The following is a 17,606-nucleotide window of genomic DNA, read 5'->3' as shown; positions in this document are numbered from 1 at the left end:
CTTGTGCCCATTCTGCCAAAAAAGCATTTTTTTTGGTTACTAATATGCTGGATGAGAAGAGCTGGTTTACAATCGGCGTTCCAATTCATCCCAAAAGTGTTCAATGGGATTAAGGTCAGGGCTTTGTGCAGGCCACTCGACTTTGTCCATGTCTTTATGAACCTGGTTTTGTGCTCAGAAGCACAGTCATCATGTTGAAACAGAAAAGTATATGTCCCCAAAATGCTGCCACAAAGTTGGAAGCACACATTTGTTTAAAACGTCTTTGTATGCTGTAGCATTAAGAGCTAACAATACATGCGACTAAACTGGAGATGCAAACACATATGGGTGCAGCACCCATACAAAGAAACAATATTAAAAATACACAAATGCTTTATGCTAACAGATGTGCTTTCAACCATATTTTTTATTTTAAAATGAGGATCTAACCTTTCACCTAATTTCTTAACAGATCCATGCTGCCCCTGACCTTTATATGATTATTATTGTGGTAAAGCAGCAAAATCGCTTGTGTCTGATTAGTCTCTCTAGTGATAAATATACACATACGAGCAAGTACAGTGTGGCGATGGCACCGAAAGGAGACTAATTAATGTAATTTGGTCCTAAATTTCTACTTTAACTTCCCAGCAAGCATTTCACATACTGAGACGGAACTGGATTTAAATAATCAGCCTTTGGATGTTTGAACCAGCTACCTTGTAACTTCACCAACACAGCGTGTTGGGCAAACCAAACAAGACTAAAAACTAAAACTGCACCGGCAGATAAAATAAAGCTTGGATTTAAAAACACTTTAATGTGTGCCAGTTAAGTAACTGTTTACTGTAAACACAATATAAGGCGTGAAGACAATTAAATTGTAAAAAGCTAATTAATTTGTATAGTCGTACCTGCACAATCTGAGTCTTTAAACTGTTATTTAAGCCACTCCGTAAGAACAGAACCGTAATTCCAAATGACACCTAGCATCTCAAAGGTAGCTCCGGGTGCCGCTGAAAACACACAAAATAACCGCTCAAAGACACTTCCTTGTTCGTCACAGTTGACGGACACGTGAGAGAGCCAATGATTTTGTGGCACACGCCTTGCCGATCCAGCCAATAAATAAAGGGTTCGCTAGGGAGGCGTGGTAAGCGCCGCGGGCTACTTGGTGTATTTGGCTTGCTGTGCATTTTTAAAGACTGGCTGCTCAAGATTAAAGAGCAGAACGTTCTTGCAGATCTCATGTTAAAATTGTAACGCTTCCGCAGTGTTTTTGTAAGTAGGCATCTGCACATATATCTGCGTAGCAGATGGTTGTCTGCCATCGGTTCGCACGAAGCGACTCAAAGCATCCTATTTTATTTAGTTATCAATTGTAAGGTAATCCTCTTCAAAGACACCATAGTTTTAGGTGTCTTCTCAATACACAATGATCTACGGTTCCCGTTGTGTCCAATTCAGGGTCAACATCCTAAACCAGCATAATCGGGCGAACAGCTATAACCAACTTTGGACGGGACGGCATTACGCCATAAGAGACAACAGCACGTGTTTAATTATTTGCCTGAAATATAATATACAGTGAGTACTAAATTTATCAAAAGCCTAATCTTAAAGTTGGCAATTAATAATAATGGCTCTGATGCTAGAGATCTGCACTGGCAATCGAAGGTTGCTGGTTCGAATCCCGTAAATGCCAAAAAGGGACTCTGCTCTGTTGGGCCCTTCAGCAAGGCCCTTAACCTGCAATTGCTGAGCGCTTTGAGTAGTGAGTAAAGCGCTATATAAATGCAAAGAATTATTATTATTATGGATGGTTACTGTGCTCTTTACGTGCCTCTTTGAGGTGGGTTACTGTCCTTAAAAGCAGGGGTTCCCAAACTTTTCAGCTCACGACCCCCAAAATAACCGTGCCAGTGACTCGTGATCCCCACTATCCTCGGAAGTGGTTAAAATATACAAATGTTGCGCGCAACGGTGCACATGCGCCAATAGACCTATCCAAACATGAGCATGACAACAGGAAAGAACACAATGGTCTAACAACCATATAATTTTTTTTAATAGTAATTTACTCATTTGTTTAATTTCAACAAAATATCCTATCCAAACAAGAGCATGACGCTCTAACAACCATATAACTTTTTAAAAAATTGTTATTTATTCATTCGTTTAATTTCAACAAAACACCTCACCTAATGAGATGGGTGGATTAATTAATTTCTAAAAAGTTTTTAAAAAGTATTTGATTTCTTGGAAATCATCTCGCGACCACCCCCCAATGTCTCACGACCCCCCAGAGGGTCGACACCCCTAATTTGGGAACCACTGCTTAAAAGGACTGCTTTTTGCTACTCTAGTTGGAAAAGCGTGCAACTTTGCAGGCTTGCCATTTTTATAGGTGCCTTTTCCACTGGTGATGTAATGCCAGCTCATATTTGGGTAAGTCATCCCTGGCTGATGTAACTTGTTAGTTCCATTAAAATAATTATAAAAAGGCCTGCCCTGGAATTTTTATAGCCTTAGGAGGAGGAGGAGCAGGCTGGGGTTTAAAGGCAAAGCAGTAAATAGCAGCCCATGCCCTGGTCAATCTCATGACTCCTTTCAATGACACAAGAGTGTCATAAATGTAGGACTATTGCTATTTTACCCGTTGATATGATGTGTGCATCAACCACACATAGTCACACACTTATACATGACCCACGTGGAAGTCATGACCATTGCATTGACTGCAGTCTTCACTTTGACTTCATTTACTTGTGACTTCATTTATTATTTCGCTATGTATGCTTACATGTTTACCTTTACTTTTACTACATATTTACCTTTATTTTTACTCTGTGTATACAGTATTTGAAATTGTTAATAGTGCTTCTCATAGATTAATGTTTACTTAGTTTATTTTCTACTCTTATATACTTTTATATAAAGCATCTATAGGCTTGCTCCAAACGATATTTCATTATTGTTCTTCTTTCAGCTGCTCCCGTTAGAGGTTGCCACAGCAGATCATCTTGTTCCATGTCTTTCTGTCCTCTACATCTTTCTCTGTTACACCCACTACCTGCATGTTCTCTCTCACCACATCCATAAACCTCCTCTTAGGCCTTCCTCTTTTCCTCTTACCTGGCAGCTCTATCCTTAGCATCCTTCTCCCAATATCCCCAGCATCTCTCCTCTGCCATGTCCAAACCAGCGCAATCTTGCCTCTCTGACTTTGTCTCCAAACCGTCCAACTTGAGCTGACCCTCTAATGTCCTCATTTCTAATCTTGTCCATCCTCTTCACACCCTATGCAGATCTTAGCATCTTTAACTCTGCCACCTCCAGCTCTCCTGTCTCCTGTGCCAACTTCTCCAACCCATATAACACAGCTGGTCTCACTACCGTTCTGTAGACCTTCCCTTTCACTCTTGCTGATACCCGTCTGTCACAAATCACTCCTGACACTCTTCCCCACCCATTCCACCCTGCCTGCACTCTTTTTCACTTCTCTTCCACAATCCCCATTACTCTGTACTGTTGATCCCAAGTATTTAAACTCATCCACCTACACCTACAGTGACAATAAAGGTATTTTGCTTTTGCTTCCTTGCTCTTGATCTATAGTATTATTCACAGTATATAAAATCCATCAATCCATCTTAGTACCCTGCTTATGCAGAGCAGGGTTGTGGTTGACTGGTGCCCTGTCCAAGAGCTGTTCCTGCCTTGTGGCTGATGTTTGCTAGGATAAATTCTTTGCATTTATATAGCACTTTTCTCACTACTCAGCGCGCTCAGCAATTGCAGGTTAAGGGTCTTGCTCAAGGGTCCAACAGAGTAGAGTCCCTTTTGGCATTTACGGGATTCGAACCGGCAACCTTCTGATTGCCAGTGCAGACCCATAGCCTCAGAGCCACCACTCTGAGGATAGGCTCCTTTCTCCCTACACCTGTATAACATTTTGTTTGTAATTTACTGTAGTATTTTAAATGGATTATGAACTTATTCATATATCTACATTCATGTGTGCTTTTTTTGTTGACTATAAGTATGTATTTCTTTTAATGAATTTGAAAATTCTTGGTAAGTAATGCCACAAAACCTGTAGTTTACTACACATATTAGATATTTGGATGTAAATTTGACTTAACATTTTAGAATAGAGAATATTTTATTTACAAAATGTGTAAAAACAAATTTAATAATATATAGAAACAAAATGGTGTAGCATAATCTATCCATTTTCTATTCTTGTGTAGCACATAACCACAGGAAAGCTGGAAGTTATCTGAGCAAGCAATGGGCTTGAGGCAGAAACAACCCCTGGACGGTTCACCAACCCATCACAGGGAGGACACACACACACAGACACACACAATCACACACTGCAGGGCCAATCTAGTATCACCAACCCACCTAACCAGCCTGTCTTCAGACTTTGGGGGGAACCAAAACACCCTGAGAAAACCCACACAGACACAAGGAGAACATGCAAACTATGGACAGGGAGTGACTGGGACATGAACCCCAGTCTCCTAGTTGGGAGGCAGCAATGCTGTAGTATTAATAATTTAATTACTTGACAGTAGTTTCATCTTATAGAGTAACCAGTTTTAAAAAGCCAATAAAATGTTTAATGAATGTTCTTTACAGCTATAGTAATGGAATCACTGAAATTCTAAAATGTGTCAGGCATGCGTGAGCAGGAGGCATCTTCGAGGTTCTTCTCAGGTAAGCAATACCTCCCCAGGTTGAGAGGGGTCACACTTGCTAATGAAACATCTCTTTCCATTTTCCATTCAGAAGATGAGTGACGTCACTTCTGTGTCTACAATATTAAGACCTGAAGGAGACAGCCAGTCCTTTGACCCCACATAACTGAGATGGACTGTTTTAGCACCTGTGTTTGCTTTTTGTCTTTGACCTTTTTTTCTGTCCATCCTGCATTTATTGGGGGCCCGCTGGTTCCCCAACTCTTTCTGTGGTTTTCCAGTCATCTATTTGCTCACAACTGTTTTTTTTCTTAACTTCATCTTGGCGAACATAGAGTGAATTTCCATTGTTTGGGCTAGTTCTCTTGTGAATTTCTCCTTGGGATTAATAAAGTATCTATCTATCTATCTATCTATCTATCTATCTATCTATCTATCTATCTATCTATCTATCTATCTATCTATCTATCTATCTATCTATCTATCTATCTATCTATCTATCTATCTAGTTCATTCTTCACAGATTAGGTTGCTGAGATTTATATGAACCATAAGGATGCACATTGTGACAGACAGCCAGGGCCATTACCTGGCTGGGATGCCAGCTGGATGGAAGGACAAGGGGAGAGAGCATCCACTAGACATTACCTTCCCCGGGACATTAGAGGGCAAACCCCCTGGGTGGTTGTGGCACCACAGATTCCTGCAGGGCATGCTGGGAGTTGGAGTTTGATTTAGTCTTATGGGGAGCTACGGAGGCCCTGCTATGTTGGGCTTTCACCTCATCTGGGAGTGATTCCATATAGACCTTGTTAACAAGCCTCCTGGAGCACTCCCATGTACAGCACAGGAGCTGCCCACCTTCATACAAAGCCAGAGTCAGGAGGATGAGGATGAAGCTTGCTAGGAAGGAGTGGAGGCGAAAAAGAGGGAGAAGAAGAAAAGAAAAGCAAAGTCCTGCGTTGTATATTGTGCTTTTTGCTGTACTGTGCTGTGTCATGGGGAGCGAGCAAAAAACGTTTCCCACTCTTAATAAGCATGTCCTGTGCCTGGAAATCATGTCACTGCCTGTCTAATTTGGTTTGGGGTGGCTGGAGCGCCCCATGGTGGTCACAACATATATAAACTACACAAATGACTCCTACAGTAGTATGATAGGATTTTTCTTTAATTGTTCATTAAGTTTTCAAATTTAAGAACATAACAAATTTGACAGACATGAGGGGACCATTCAGTCCATCAAGCTTGTTTGTTTAGCTCAGAGCTAAGCTGTCCTGATATCTCATCCAGATCCTTCTTAAAGGTTTTCAAGATTTCTGCTTCAACTCCATGACTTGGTAGTTTGTTCCAGAGTCCCACAACTCTTTGCATAAAGAAGTGCTTTCCGGCTTCAGTCCTAAATACACTTCAAATTCACTGTTAATTTGAAAGAATGTTGCTGGGTCTACTTTATCTGTGCTTTTGAGAATTTTGAAGACCTGGATTAGATCCCCACATAGTCTCCTCCACTTGATACTAAACAGGTTTAATTCTCTGAGTCTATCACAGTAGGACATGGCCTTACAGTCATATGAAAAAGTTTGGGAACCCCTCTTAGTTCTTTGGATTTTTGTTTATCATTGGCTGAGCAACTTCCTTTTAATATACGACATGCCTTATGGAAACAGTAGTATTTCAGCAGTGACATTAAGTTTATTGGATTAACAGAAAATTTGCAATTTGCATCATAACAAAATTAGACAGGTGCATAAATGTGGGCACCCCAACAGAGATATGACATCAATACTTAGTTGAGCCTCCTTTTGCAAATCTAACAGCCTCTAGATGCTGTCCTCTTATAGCCTTTGATGAGTGTCTGGATTCTGGATGTAGGTATTTTGGACCATTCTTCACACAAAATCTCTCCAGTTCAGTTAAATTTGATGGATGCTGAGCATGGACAGCCTGATTCAAATCATCCCATAGATTATCAATGATATTCAAGTCCAGGGACTGTGACGGCCATTCCAGAACATTGTACTTCTCCCTCTGCATGAATGCCATTGTAGATTTCCAACTGTGTTTTGGGTCATTGTCTTGTTGGAATATCCAACCCCTGCATAAGTAATTTCAACTTTGTGACTGATGGTCGAACATTATCCTGAAGAATTTGTTGATATTGGGTTGAATTCATCTGACCCTCGACTTTAACAAGGGCCCCAGTCCCTGAACTAGCCACACAGCCCCACAGCATGATGGAATATCCACCAAATTTGACAGTAGGTAGCAGATGTTTGTCTTGCAATGTGGTGTTCTTCTTCTGCCACGCAAAGCACTTTTTGTTATGACCAAATAACTCAATTTTTGTCTCATCAGTCCAAAGCACTTTGTTCCAAAAGGAATTTGGCTTGTCTAAATGAGCATTGGCATACAACAAGTGACTCTGATTGTAGCATGAGTGCAGAAAGGGCTTCTTTCTCATCACCCTGCCATACAGATGTTCTTTCTGCCAATTGTGCTGAATTGTAGAACAATGTACAGATACACCATCTGCAGCAAGATGTTCTTGCAGGTCTTTGGAGGTGATCTGTGGGTTGTCTCTAACCATTCTCACAATCCTGCACATATGCTGCTCCTGTATTTTTCTTGACTTGCCAGACCTGCTGGCTTTAACAGCAACTGTGCCTGTGGCCTTCCATTTCCTGATTCCATTCCTTACAGTTGAAACTGATAGTTGAAACCTCTGAGATAGCTTTTTGTAGCCTTCCCCTAAACCAGGAGACTCAACAATCTTTGTTTACAGATCTTTGGAGAGTTGCTTTGAGGATCCCATGCTGTCACTCTTCAGAGGAGAGTCAAAGGGAAGGAAGCACAACTTGTAATTGACCACCTTAAATACCTTTATATCTCATGATGGACACATCGGTCTATGAAGTTCAAGGCTTAACGAGCTCATCCAACCAATTTGGTGTTGTAAGTCATCAGCATTGAGCAGTGACAGGCATTCAAATCACCAAAATGACAAGAGGACCCACATTTGTGCACAGCCAGTTTTTCACATTTCATTTAATTTCATACAACTAAATACTGCTTCACTCAAAATCTTTGTTCAGACAAAACCCCAGTACTCAGATGTCCATAGGAAATGAAAGACATACCACTGTTATCTTTTTGGTTGAAAGTAGAGTCAATTATTATGCAGGCTGAGAGGGGGTCCCAAACTTTTTCATATGACTGTAAGTCCTTGGCTGCACTTGGTTGTTCTCCTCTGCACAGCTTCAAGTGCTGCTATGTCTGTCTTGTAGTGTGGTGACCAGAACTTTACACATTACTCCAGATGTGGTCTCACTAGTGCATTATATAAACCAAGCATAGCATTCCTTGATTTACAGTCAGGTCCATAAGTATTTGGACAGTGATACAATTTTCATAATTATTTGCCACCACAATGGATTTGAAATGAAGCAATTAAGATGTGACTGAAGTGTAGACTTGCAGTTTTAATTTAAGGTATTTAATAAAAACATTGTATGAGCCAGTTAGAAAATACAGCCATTTTTATATATGGTCCCCCAATTTTCGTTGTCTCAAAAGTATTTGGACAGACTAACATAATCATGAATTTAATGGTCGTTTTCAATATTTGGTTGAAAATCCTTCACAGTCAATGACTGCCTGAAGTCTGAACCCACGGCCATCTCCAAGTACTGGCTTTCCACTCCAGTGATGCTTTGCTAGGCCTTTACTGACGCTGCCTTCAGGTGCTGCTTGTTCATTGGACTTTCTGCCAACAGTTTTGTCTTCAGTGAGTAAACTGTATGTCCAGTTGGGTTGAGGTCAGTTGATTGACTTGGCCAATCAAAGAATATCCCATTACTTTTGTTTTGAAAAGCTGAGTTTTGGCTCATAGTCCATCTGTACTGTGAAGTGTCATCCTGTCAGTTTTGTAGCATTTGTCTGAATCTGAGCAGACAGTACAGCGCCCTCTACACTTCAGAATTCATCCTGTTACTTCTGCCAGCAGTCATATCATTAATAAACACCAGTGACCAACTTCCATTGGCAGCAATGCATGATCAGGCCATTGCACTGCTGCCACCATGTTTCACAGATGATGCTACAGATTGAGCCATTTACTTTGAGCTACATTGTTTGTATGAAAATGTGCTATATAAATAAATGTTGTTGTTATTTCTCCTCTTCTCAATATTCTTCTCTGTCAATTATTTTGATACATATTGATCTTAATTTCATTTGTTAAATGAAAATGGATCCAAAGGTGGACTTTTTTAATATTTTCTGGCAAGTCTAATCTGTCCTTCCTATGCTTGAGATTCACCAGTGGTTTGCACCTTTTGGTAAACCCTCTGTCTTTACTTTCATGAAGTCTTCTCTTGATTGTGGACTTTGGCAGTGATAGGCCTACCCCCCGGAGAGTGGTCTTGGTTTGGCTGAATGTCATGAAGGTGTTAATCTTCACCAAGGAATGAATTCTGCGAACAACTACCAAGATTGTCTTCTGTGGTTTTCCAGACCTTCTGGTGTTGCTGAGCTCACCAGTGTGTTCCTTCATTTTAAGAATCTACCAAATGGTTGAGCTGACCACTCCTGGTGTTTCTGCTATCTCTCTAGAGGGTTTGTTTTGTTTTCTCAGCCTTTGCGTGGATAACACTTTGGACTTTATATTGAAGGTTCATGGTGACAGCTTCCAAATGCAAATTTCACACTTGGAATCAACTGCAGACCTTCTTCTTGCTTAAACGTGAATGAAATAATGAGGGACCTGCTCACGCCCGGCTATGGAACTGCATGTAAGTCAACTGTCCAAATACTTTTGAGCCCCTGAAAATGGAGGCACCATGTATAAAAATGTCTGCCATTACTAAATGGTTGATGACATAAGTGGTTATTTTTGTTGAACCCTTTGAATTAATGCTGAAAGTCAATACTTCAATCATATAATTATTTCTTCAATTCAAATCTATTGTGGTGGAGTACAGAGCCAAAATTATGAAAATTGCATTACTGCCCATATATTTATGGACCTGACTGTATATTCAACAGTTTTCACAATATAAAATAACATGTTATTTGCCTTTTTCATAGCTTCTGCACAGTACTTAGATGATGATATGTTAACATAAACCCCTAAATCCTTTTCATTGGTGCCTTTCTGTAGCTCAGTGTCTCCCATCTAGTATTTATATTTGACATTCATTTTACCCATGTATTTTACTTTGCACTTTTCTACATTAAACTGCATTTTCCAAGTGTTTGTCCATTTCTGAAACTTTCTTTTGCAGCCTTTCCAGTTTCTACCATTACTCCTGAATCAGTGTCATCTGCGAATTTCACAAGTTGACTCTTTTATACCAGAATCAGTGTCGTTAATATAAATCAGAAAAACTAATGGACCATGGAGGTACTCTACTGATTACCTTACTCTATGTGAAGCTAATACTAATATAGAATACAATAATTATGGTAACTAGGCGGCTCTGCCCCCTGCTCTCTTCGCTCGTTAACCCCGAGGTGCTCCTCCATTAGAGAAAGCGACTGTATTTCAAGTGTTGGTATACAGAAGAGTATGCGGGGTGAAAGGCGGTTTGATCCTTAGTTATTATAGATAGAAAATCAGTTACTTGACTATTTAAATACAACTGTCTATGTTAAATACCAATGAATAGATAACATAGTAAAAAGTATAATGTAATAAAAAGTAAATAAACAATTAAGTTACATTAACGCCTCGTCAAAAACAATATTCTGAATTACTTTATCCTCTAACTTACATTCTATAAACATTTTTTTGCATTTCTGTTTGCATATTGTTTGGGATATTTTTCTCTTTCTCGTTTATTGGACGATTCTCTTTGTTCTTCATTTTTATTAAATGCAGCTCTTTTTTGTTCATTTTCTTTTTTTTTTTTTGACGTTCATTATCAGCTTTAGCCGCTGATTTTGTAACTCTGTCTAAAGTTCGACATTCTTGAATAGATAATTTGCTTTTCAGCCTTGCTATCATAACCGACTGCATTGAAGGGTGAGTTAGCAGCACTGAAAGTGTCACGGGGTGGGATGGAGAGAGAAGTGTCCAGCTGTAGTCAGGACAGTTTTAGGCCTCGGACAGATTGGGGAACTACACACGCTATGAGGTCCATAAATTGACGCTCCCTTCTGGAGCCCCTCCCCTGTTTCGCTGGTGAACTGACACGCCTCATGATGATTTCAATTCCCTTTAATTCCTGCACTCAAATGTGTATTCAGCATTTATTAAATGAAACTATCAAGATCTCTCAGTTTTGCATCTGAAGCAGTTGTTTTGGTGTAATATATATTAGAAACAAATTGAACAAAAAATCTTAACATTTTGTATTTTATAGTATACGTTTTATATCTGCGTTTGCCATGTCTCATTCATGAGACTGCACTTTTTAATAAGTTAGTTATATGCTGCACTCAACAGTGTAGTGGCTCTGTGGCTAAGGATCGACACTGGTAATCAGAATGTTGACCCCCATATAAAAATGGGAAATGATAAGGAAGAAGACAAAGAAAAATAAATTATATGCTGCACTCAGCTACAATTAACACTTGTGAAAGTGTCGCTATATAGCGCCTGACCTGGCACAGACTCACTCGGAGGCACGTGTAAAGCACAAAAGAAGACTTTATTTTCTTCACCTGTGGGGTCATTTTCTTCACCTATGAGCCCTTGGGAAATCGCACCACATGGCCGTAGTGCTGTAACTGACGTTCCATCACAATGCAAGCAATGTGCCTCATTCAGGACTCCGTGAGCGACCGCTCATTCGACACAAAGTCAAAACAGCGTTACCCAAGAATTCTCCAAAGAGACACAGTTACCAAAGGAGTCCAGTCTTTGTCTCAAATCACTGGATAGCATCCATGTCTCACAAACAGGGAGCACCAGGACTCTAAAGACTTGGACTTTTGTCCTTTTGCAGAGATTTTGGGAGCGCTGCCCACTCCTTTCCAGCGACCTCATGACCCCCCATGCTCTCCCAATCCATATACTGACTTCATAGGAAGGGTCCTCAGACACATGAATGTCACTGCTGAGGTAAGTAAACCTCTCGACGAGGTTGATACTCTCTCCGCAGACAGACACGCAGCTGATGGCTGTGCCCAATAGGTCATTAAAGGCCTGGATATTGTTTCTTATTCAGGATGCTCACAAGCCCAGACACTCGAACTCCTCCATTGACTCCATGAAGATCACAGCATCATCAGCAAAGTCAAGATCAGTGAATCTCATTTCACCAACAGATGCCCCCCAGCTGCTGGACCCTATGACCCTGCCCTACACATGAATGTCACTGCCGAGGTAAGTAAACCTCTCGACGAGGTCGACACTCTCTCCGCAGACAGACACACTGCTGATGGCTGTGCCCAAGAGGTCATTAAAAGCCTGGATCTTGGTTTTTAACAGGACACTCGCAAGTTCAGACACTCAAGACTCCTCGCTAAGTCTCTCAAGCGCCCTGATCAGAGCCTCTATTGACTTCGCAAAGATCATAGCATCGTCAGCAAAATCAAGATCACTGAATCTTTCTTCACCAGCAAATGTTACTAACCCCATGTGTTTTGTAGTAATGTCCAATTAAAATTTTGAATCTCATGTTTCCATGCAGAAAGAAGGTAAGAAACTTTATGATTTAATGGATGTGGTAGTGGAACTAATGCAGTACAGCAGCAAACAATTTCAAAACGCCCATGAAACGTCCATCTTAAAATCAAGTTACTCGTGTTGCATAATCCGCATGCACAGTCACCTTGTCGCCTGCTCACAACGTCCAAAATATATTTTCGCTAAAATATTTTTAAATCAACTACTTCTGGAAAGTGCTGTGATAATGAGGAAGGAAAACGTGTGCAAGCACACATGAAATAGCATTTGACCTGAAGACCTGCCTGCCCCCCACTTTTATTGATGAAGAAACTGTCTTTAATGCAAATGGACGGCATTGTGGGAATTACGTCTTCCTTGTTGACATTTAAATGTGGTGCTTTCAGGAAGTAAATGTTAAGAGCCTTGAGTTGGGGAAAGGTGCTATATATATAATGTGACAAATAGAGCCACTGTCAACCCCTTGAACCCTCAGACCAGACACCAGATAAAAGTCCAAATAATGGTTTATTATAATAATAAATGTGCACAAAGCACCCTCCTTTCCACAATACGCAATAAATCAATAAACAATACTCAATCCTCCACTCCCAGATGCTTAGCCACCCTGCCTCCCAACTCAGCTCGTCCGTCTGGGATTTCCCAGAGTCCTTTATAGTTCGTGACCCGGAAGTATTTCTGTCCCTCAGTCCATGTGACTTTTTATCACTTCCGGGTCAGGAAAAACTTCTTTTCTTCATCAGCCTGGAAGCACTTTATTTCTTTCAACCATGTGACTAGGATTTACTTCCGGGCTGTATGGAAAATAAACTTGTCTGTGTCTCCCTGCAGCGTCCCCTGGTGGCCCCGACGTTATCCAGCAGGGCTGTGTATTAAAACTCCATAGTCCATGATGCCCTGCTGGAATTTGGGGCATCTCCACGTTGCAAGGAGGGCTCCATCTAGCGGCTTGGAGGTGTGGACCGGAATATTTGGCCGGCCATCCCTCACAATAAAAATGTATTATTATTATTGATATTGTAGCCAAGATTAGAAAGCACTGCCTGCACGTTATAATATTATTATCCATCCATCCATTTTCCAACCCGCTGAATCCGAACACAGGGTCACGGGGGTCTGCTGGAGCCAATCCCAGCCAACACAGGGCACAAGGCAGGAACCAATCCCGGGCAGGGTGCCAACCCACCGCAGGACATACACAAACACACCCACACACCAAGCACACACTAGGGCCAATTTAGAATCGCCAATCCACCTAACCTGCATGTCTTTGGACTGTGGGAGGAAACCGGAGCGCCCGGAGGAAACCCACGCAGACACGGGGAGAACATGCAAACTCCACGCAGGGAGGACCCGGGAAGCGAACCCTTATTATTATTAATAACTAGCAAAATACCCGCGCTTCGCAGCGGCGAAGTACTGCTTTAAAATTTTAAATAATAAACTGAGGGAAATTATACCAATAATTATTTGTTAAGGATCTCTTTGTATACCATGTTGTCAGTTCGCCCCTCCGGTTGTAATATGACCAAGTTGTGCGCTGAACTTACTCTTGAGCATGCAACGTATAGTTGGCCATGTGAAAAGCAAATCAAGAACGGCAAGACCGCGGCAGCTGCGGAGCTCAGCTCAGAGCGAAATGAAGTGAATGAAATGAGGTGAATGGGAGGGGAGATGATCACATGACTCCAACACCCGCCTTAACTCTCCATCCCTCCACAAACACACAAACACAATTTTTCGGATCTCAACTCTCCTTTATATATATATAGATAAATGTATGTATGTGTGTTTGTATGTGTGTATATATACAGTATTTGTATGTGTTTGTATGTATGTGTATATGTATATATGTATATGTGTGTGTGTATGTATGTGTGTATATGTATGTGTATATATATGTTGATATGTGTATATATATATATGTGGATGTGTATATGTATATATATATATATGTATATATGTATATATATATGTATATGTAGATATGTGTATATGTAGATATGTATATATATATGTATATATGTTTATGTGTATATATATATATGTTTACATAACCTCTTTAACACACTACTTCTCCGCTGCGAAGCGCGGGTATTTTGCTAGTATATACATATATACATATATATATATATATATATATATATATACATATACACATCCACATATATATATACACATATCAACATATATATACATCTATCTATCTATCTATCTATCTATCTATCTATCTATCTATCTATCTATCTATATCTATATCTATATCTATATCTATATCTATCTATATCTAAATCCCCGCGAAGTACTGCTTTTAAATTTTTATTAAGAAGAAAACCTTTTTAAATTGAGGGAAAATATACCAATAACAATTTGTTAAGGATCTGTTTTTTTGTGAAGCAGCCTTAACACAGCTTTTCCGCTGTTTTATAAACGAATGCCATATAAGGTCTTCCTTTTTCGTTGCTTCGCCAAGGAAGGAGCCTTTTTATTAAATCCAAGGGTTCTTCGCTGTTTGTATACCACGTTGTCAGTTCAGCACTCCAGTTGTAATATGACCAAGCCGTGCAAGCTTACTGTTAAGAATGCAACGTATAGTTGTACAGGAGAAAAGCAATCTTGCCTCAAATCAATGGCAACCTTTTGTAGGTCTATGAACTTAATTTAAACTTTAGGTTTACATGGTGCTTTCTTTCTGAAGTACCTGCACTCATGAATATGTCTGTATGCGTCAGTCGCTCAAATCCCCGCGCTTCGCACCGGCGAAGTTCTGCTTTTAAATTTTTATTAAGAAGAAAAGAAAACCTTTTTAAATTGAGGGAAAATATACCAATAACAATTTGTTAAGGATCTGTCTTTTTGTGAAGCTGCCTTCACACGAGTGATCACTTCGAGCTGACTTGCTGGAAAACCATAAGCGTTACCTGATAGGTAACCACCCATACAATCAGATTGTGAATCAGACTACGAATGCCATGAATGTCATTACCCCGATCTACATGCTGTCAAATAAACGAACCACACGCCGTGGCGCAATTTTTGGGGCTTCGCCTCTAGCGCTGACGTCCGAGGTTCGATTCCCGTAAGGGAGTGAAGTGAGTGGGTGGTTACCTACCAGGTAACGCTTATGGTTGGCCAGCAAGTCAGCTAACATCCGCCACGGTGCCTTCAGTTGTGAGAAGCAGATCATAGAATGGTTGAAAATAGTTTACTGTCAAATAATGCAAAGAGTACGCGACACGTGTTTCCCCCTTATTCTTGGCTCATCAGGCGTTCACACAGTCACTGCACTCCCTTACGGGAATCGAACCTCGGACGTCAGCGCTAGAGGGGCTTCGCAGCGGTGAAGTATTGCTTTTAAATTTTAATTAAGAAGAAAAGAAAACCTTTTTAAATTGAGGGAAAATATACCAATAACAATTTGTTAAGGATGTTTTTTTGTGAAGCTTCCTTTACACAGCCTGTCCGCTGTTTTATAAACGAACACCATTTAAGGCCGTCCTTTCTCCTTCACAGTCAGTTCACGTGATTACGTGGGAGGCGTGATGACGCGATACGCAACCCCGCCTCCCACGGCTAGCGAGCTGCAGTCCATTACTGTATATGGACAAAAAAGAGGTTCCAGTTATAACCGTTACGCATAGAATTTCAAAATGAAACCTTCCTAACTTTTGTAAGTAAGCTGTAAGGAATGAACCTGCCAAATTTCAGCCTTCCACCTACACGGGAAGTTGGACAATTAGTGATGAGTGAGTCAGTCAGTCAGTCAGTCAGTCAGTCAGTCAGTGAGTCAGTGAGGGCTTTGCCTTTTATTAGTATAGATAATAATAATAACAATGGGCGGCACGGTGGCGCAGTGGGTAACGCTGCTGCCTCGCAGTTGGGAGACCTGGGGACCTGGGTTCGCTTCCCGGGTCCTCGCTGCGTGGAGTTTACATGTATCCCCGTGTCTGCATGGGTTTCCTCCGGGCGCTCCGGTTTCCTCCCACAGTCCAAAGACATGCAGGTTAGGTGGATTGGCGATTCTAAATTGGCCCTAGTGTGTGCTTGGTGTGTGGGTGTGTTTGTGTGTGTCCTGCGGTGGGCTGGCACCCTGCCCGGGATTGGTTCCTGCCTTGTGCCCTGTGTTGGCTGGGATTGGCTCCAGCAGACCCCCGTGACCCTGTGTTCGGATTCAGCGGGTTGGAAAATGGATGGATGGATAATAACAATAATAATAATTTAGCAAAAAATACACACATTTGCACATTTTGACTATACAAATGGGTATCGAACATATGTGGATTATGTGACACAAGTAACGTGAGAATTTTTTACATGGCCGTTTTGATTTTGTTTGCTGTTGTACTACATCGGTCCCCTATCGTGACTACCGAATCATAAACATTCTTGCCTTTTTATTTGCATGAAAACATGAGATAAAAAATTCTCAGCCATCACTATAAAGCACAAAAGGTTAGTAACGTTATGCAAAATATTTTTTTTGGGTGGTGTACTATCTCTAGATATCTAAGAAAGTACAGGATATTGGTATTGGTATTTCATCCAGTCCTGTTGTCTTTCCATTTTTTGTTCTTTTCAGAAGACAGGAGACGTTAGAAATGAGAAGGTTGACATGGCTGTGTGGAGTTACCAAAAAGGAAAGCATAAGAACAACAAAAGTGGGAGAGATATTTTAGGAAAGTGCAGGCAAAAAACAGGCCAGACTGGAATTTGGTAAAATGCATAATATTGACAAGCCACAATGCTTGTGGGAGAATGTCATTTGGGCAGATGAGACAAGACTGGAGCTTTTTAGCAAGTTGCATCAGCTGTTTGTCCACAGAAGAAGAAATGAAGCTTTCATGGAAAAGAACACCAAAGCTACTGTGAAACATGGAGCAGGCTCAGTGATGTCTTGGAGCTGCTTTGCTGTGTCTGGCATGGGGTGACTTGAGTCTATACAGGGAACCATGAAATCTCAAGACTATTGAGACATTGTGGAGCTAATCACCCTATCCAGTGTCAGAAAGTTCTGTCTCAGTCGCAGGTCAGTGATCCTCCAACAGGATAAGGAGCCAAAATACACCACTAAAAGCACTCATGAATAACTGAGAACAAAACATTAGACTATTCTAAAGTGGCCTTCTAGGAGCCCTGATTTGAATCAATCAAACATCTATGGAAAGAACTGAAACATGCAGTCTGGAGAAGACCCCCTTCATGCCTGACCCAGCTGGTGCAGTTTGTTCATCACAAGTGGGCCAAACAACCTGCGGACAGGTTCAGAAGTCTCATGGAGAGCTTCAGGA

At 40.9% G+C, this 17,606-nt stretch overlaps 1 protein-coding gene across 1 annotated transcript in view; it reads right to left on the bottom strand.

Annotated features, from left to right (window-relative positions):
* Nucleotides 1–1,050, bottom strand: part of LOC114653204 (leucine-rich repeat and coiled-coil domain-containing protein 1) — a 112,466-nt gene extending 111,416 nt beyond the window's left edge. Inside the window, 1 exon segment of the mRNA XM_028803388.2 lies at nucleotides 897–1,050. The gene's annotated coding sequence lies outside the window, so the exon portion shown is untranslated.
* Nucleotides 1,051–17,606: the final 16,556 nt, after the last annotated feature.

This window comes from Erpetoichthys calabaricus, chromosome 6 (assembly GCF_900747795.2).
Source record: "Erpetoichthys calabaricus chromosome 6, fErpCal1.3, whole genome shotgun sequence".
Taxonomy (NCBI): domain Eukaryota; kingdom Metazoa; phylum Chordata; class Cladistia; order Polypteriformes; family Polypteridae; genus Erpetoichthys; species Erpetoichthys calabaricus.
This window is presented reverse-complemented; position numbering and strand designations above follow the sequence as displayed.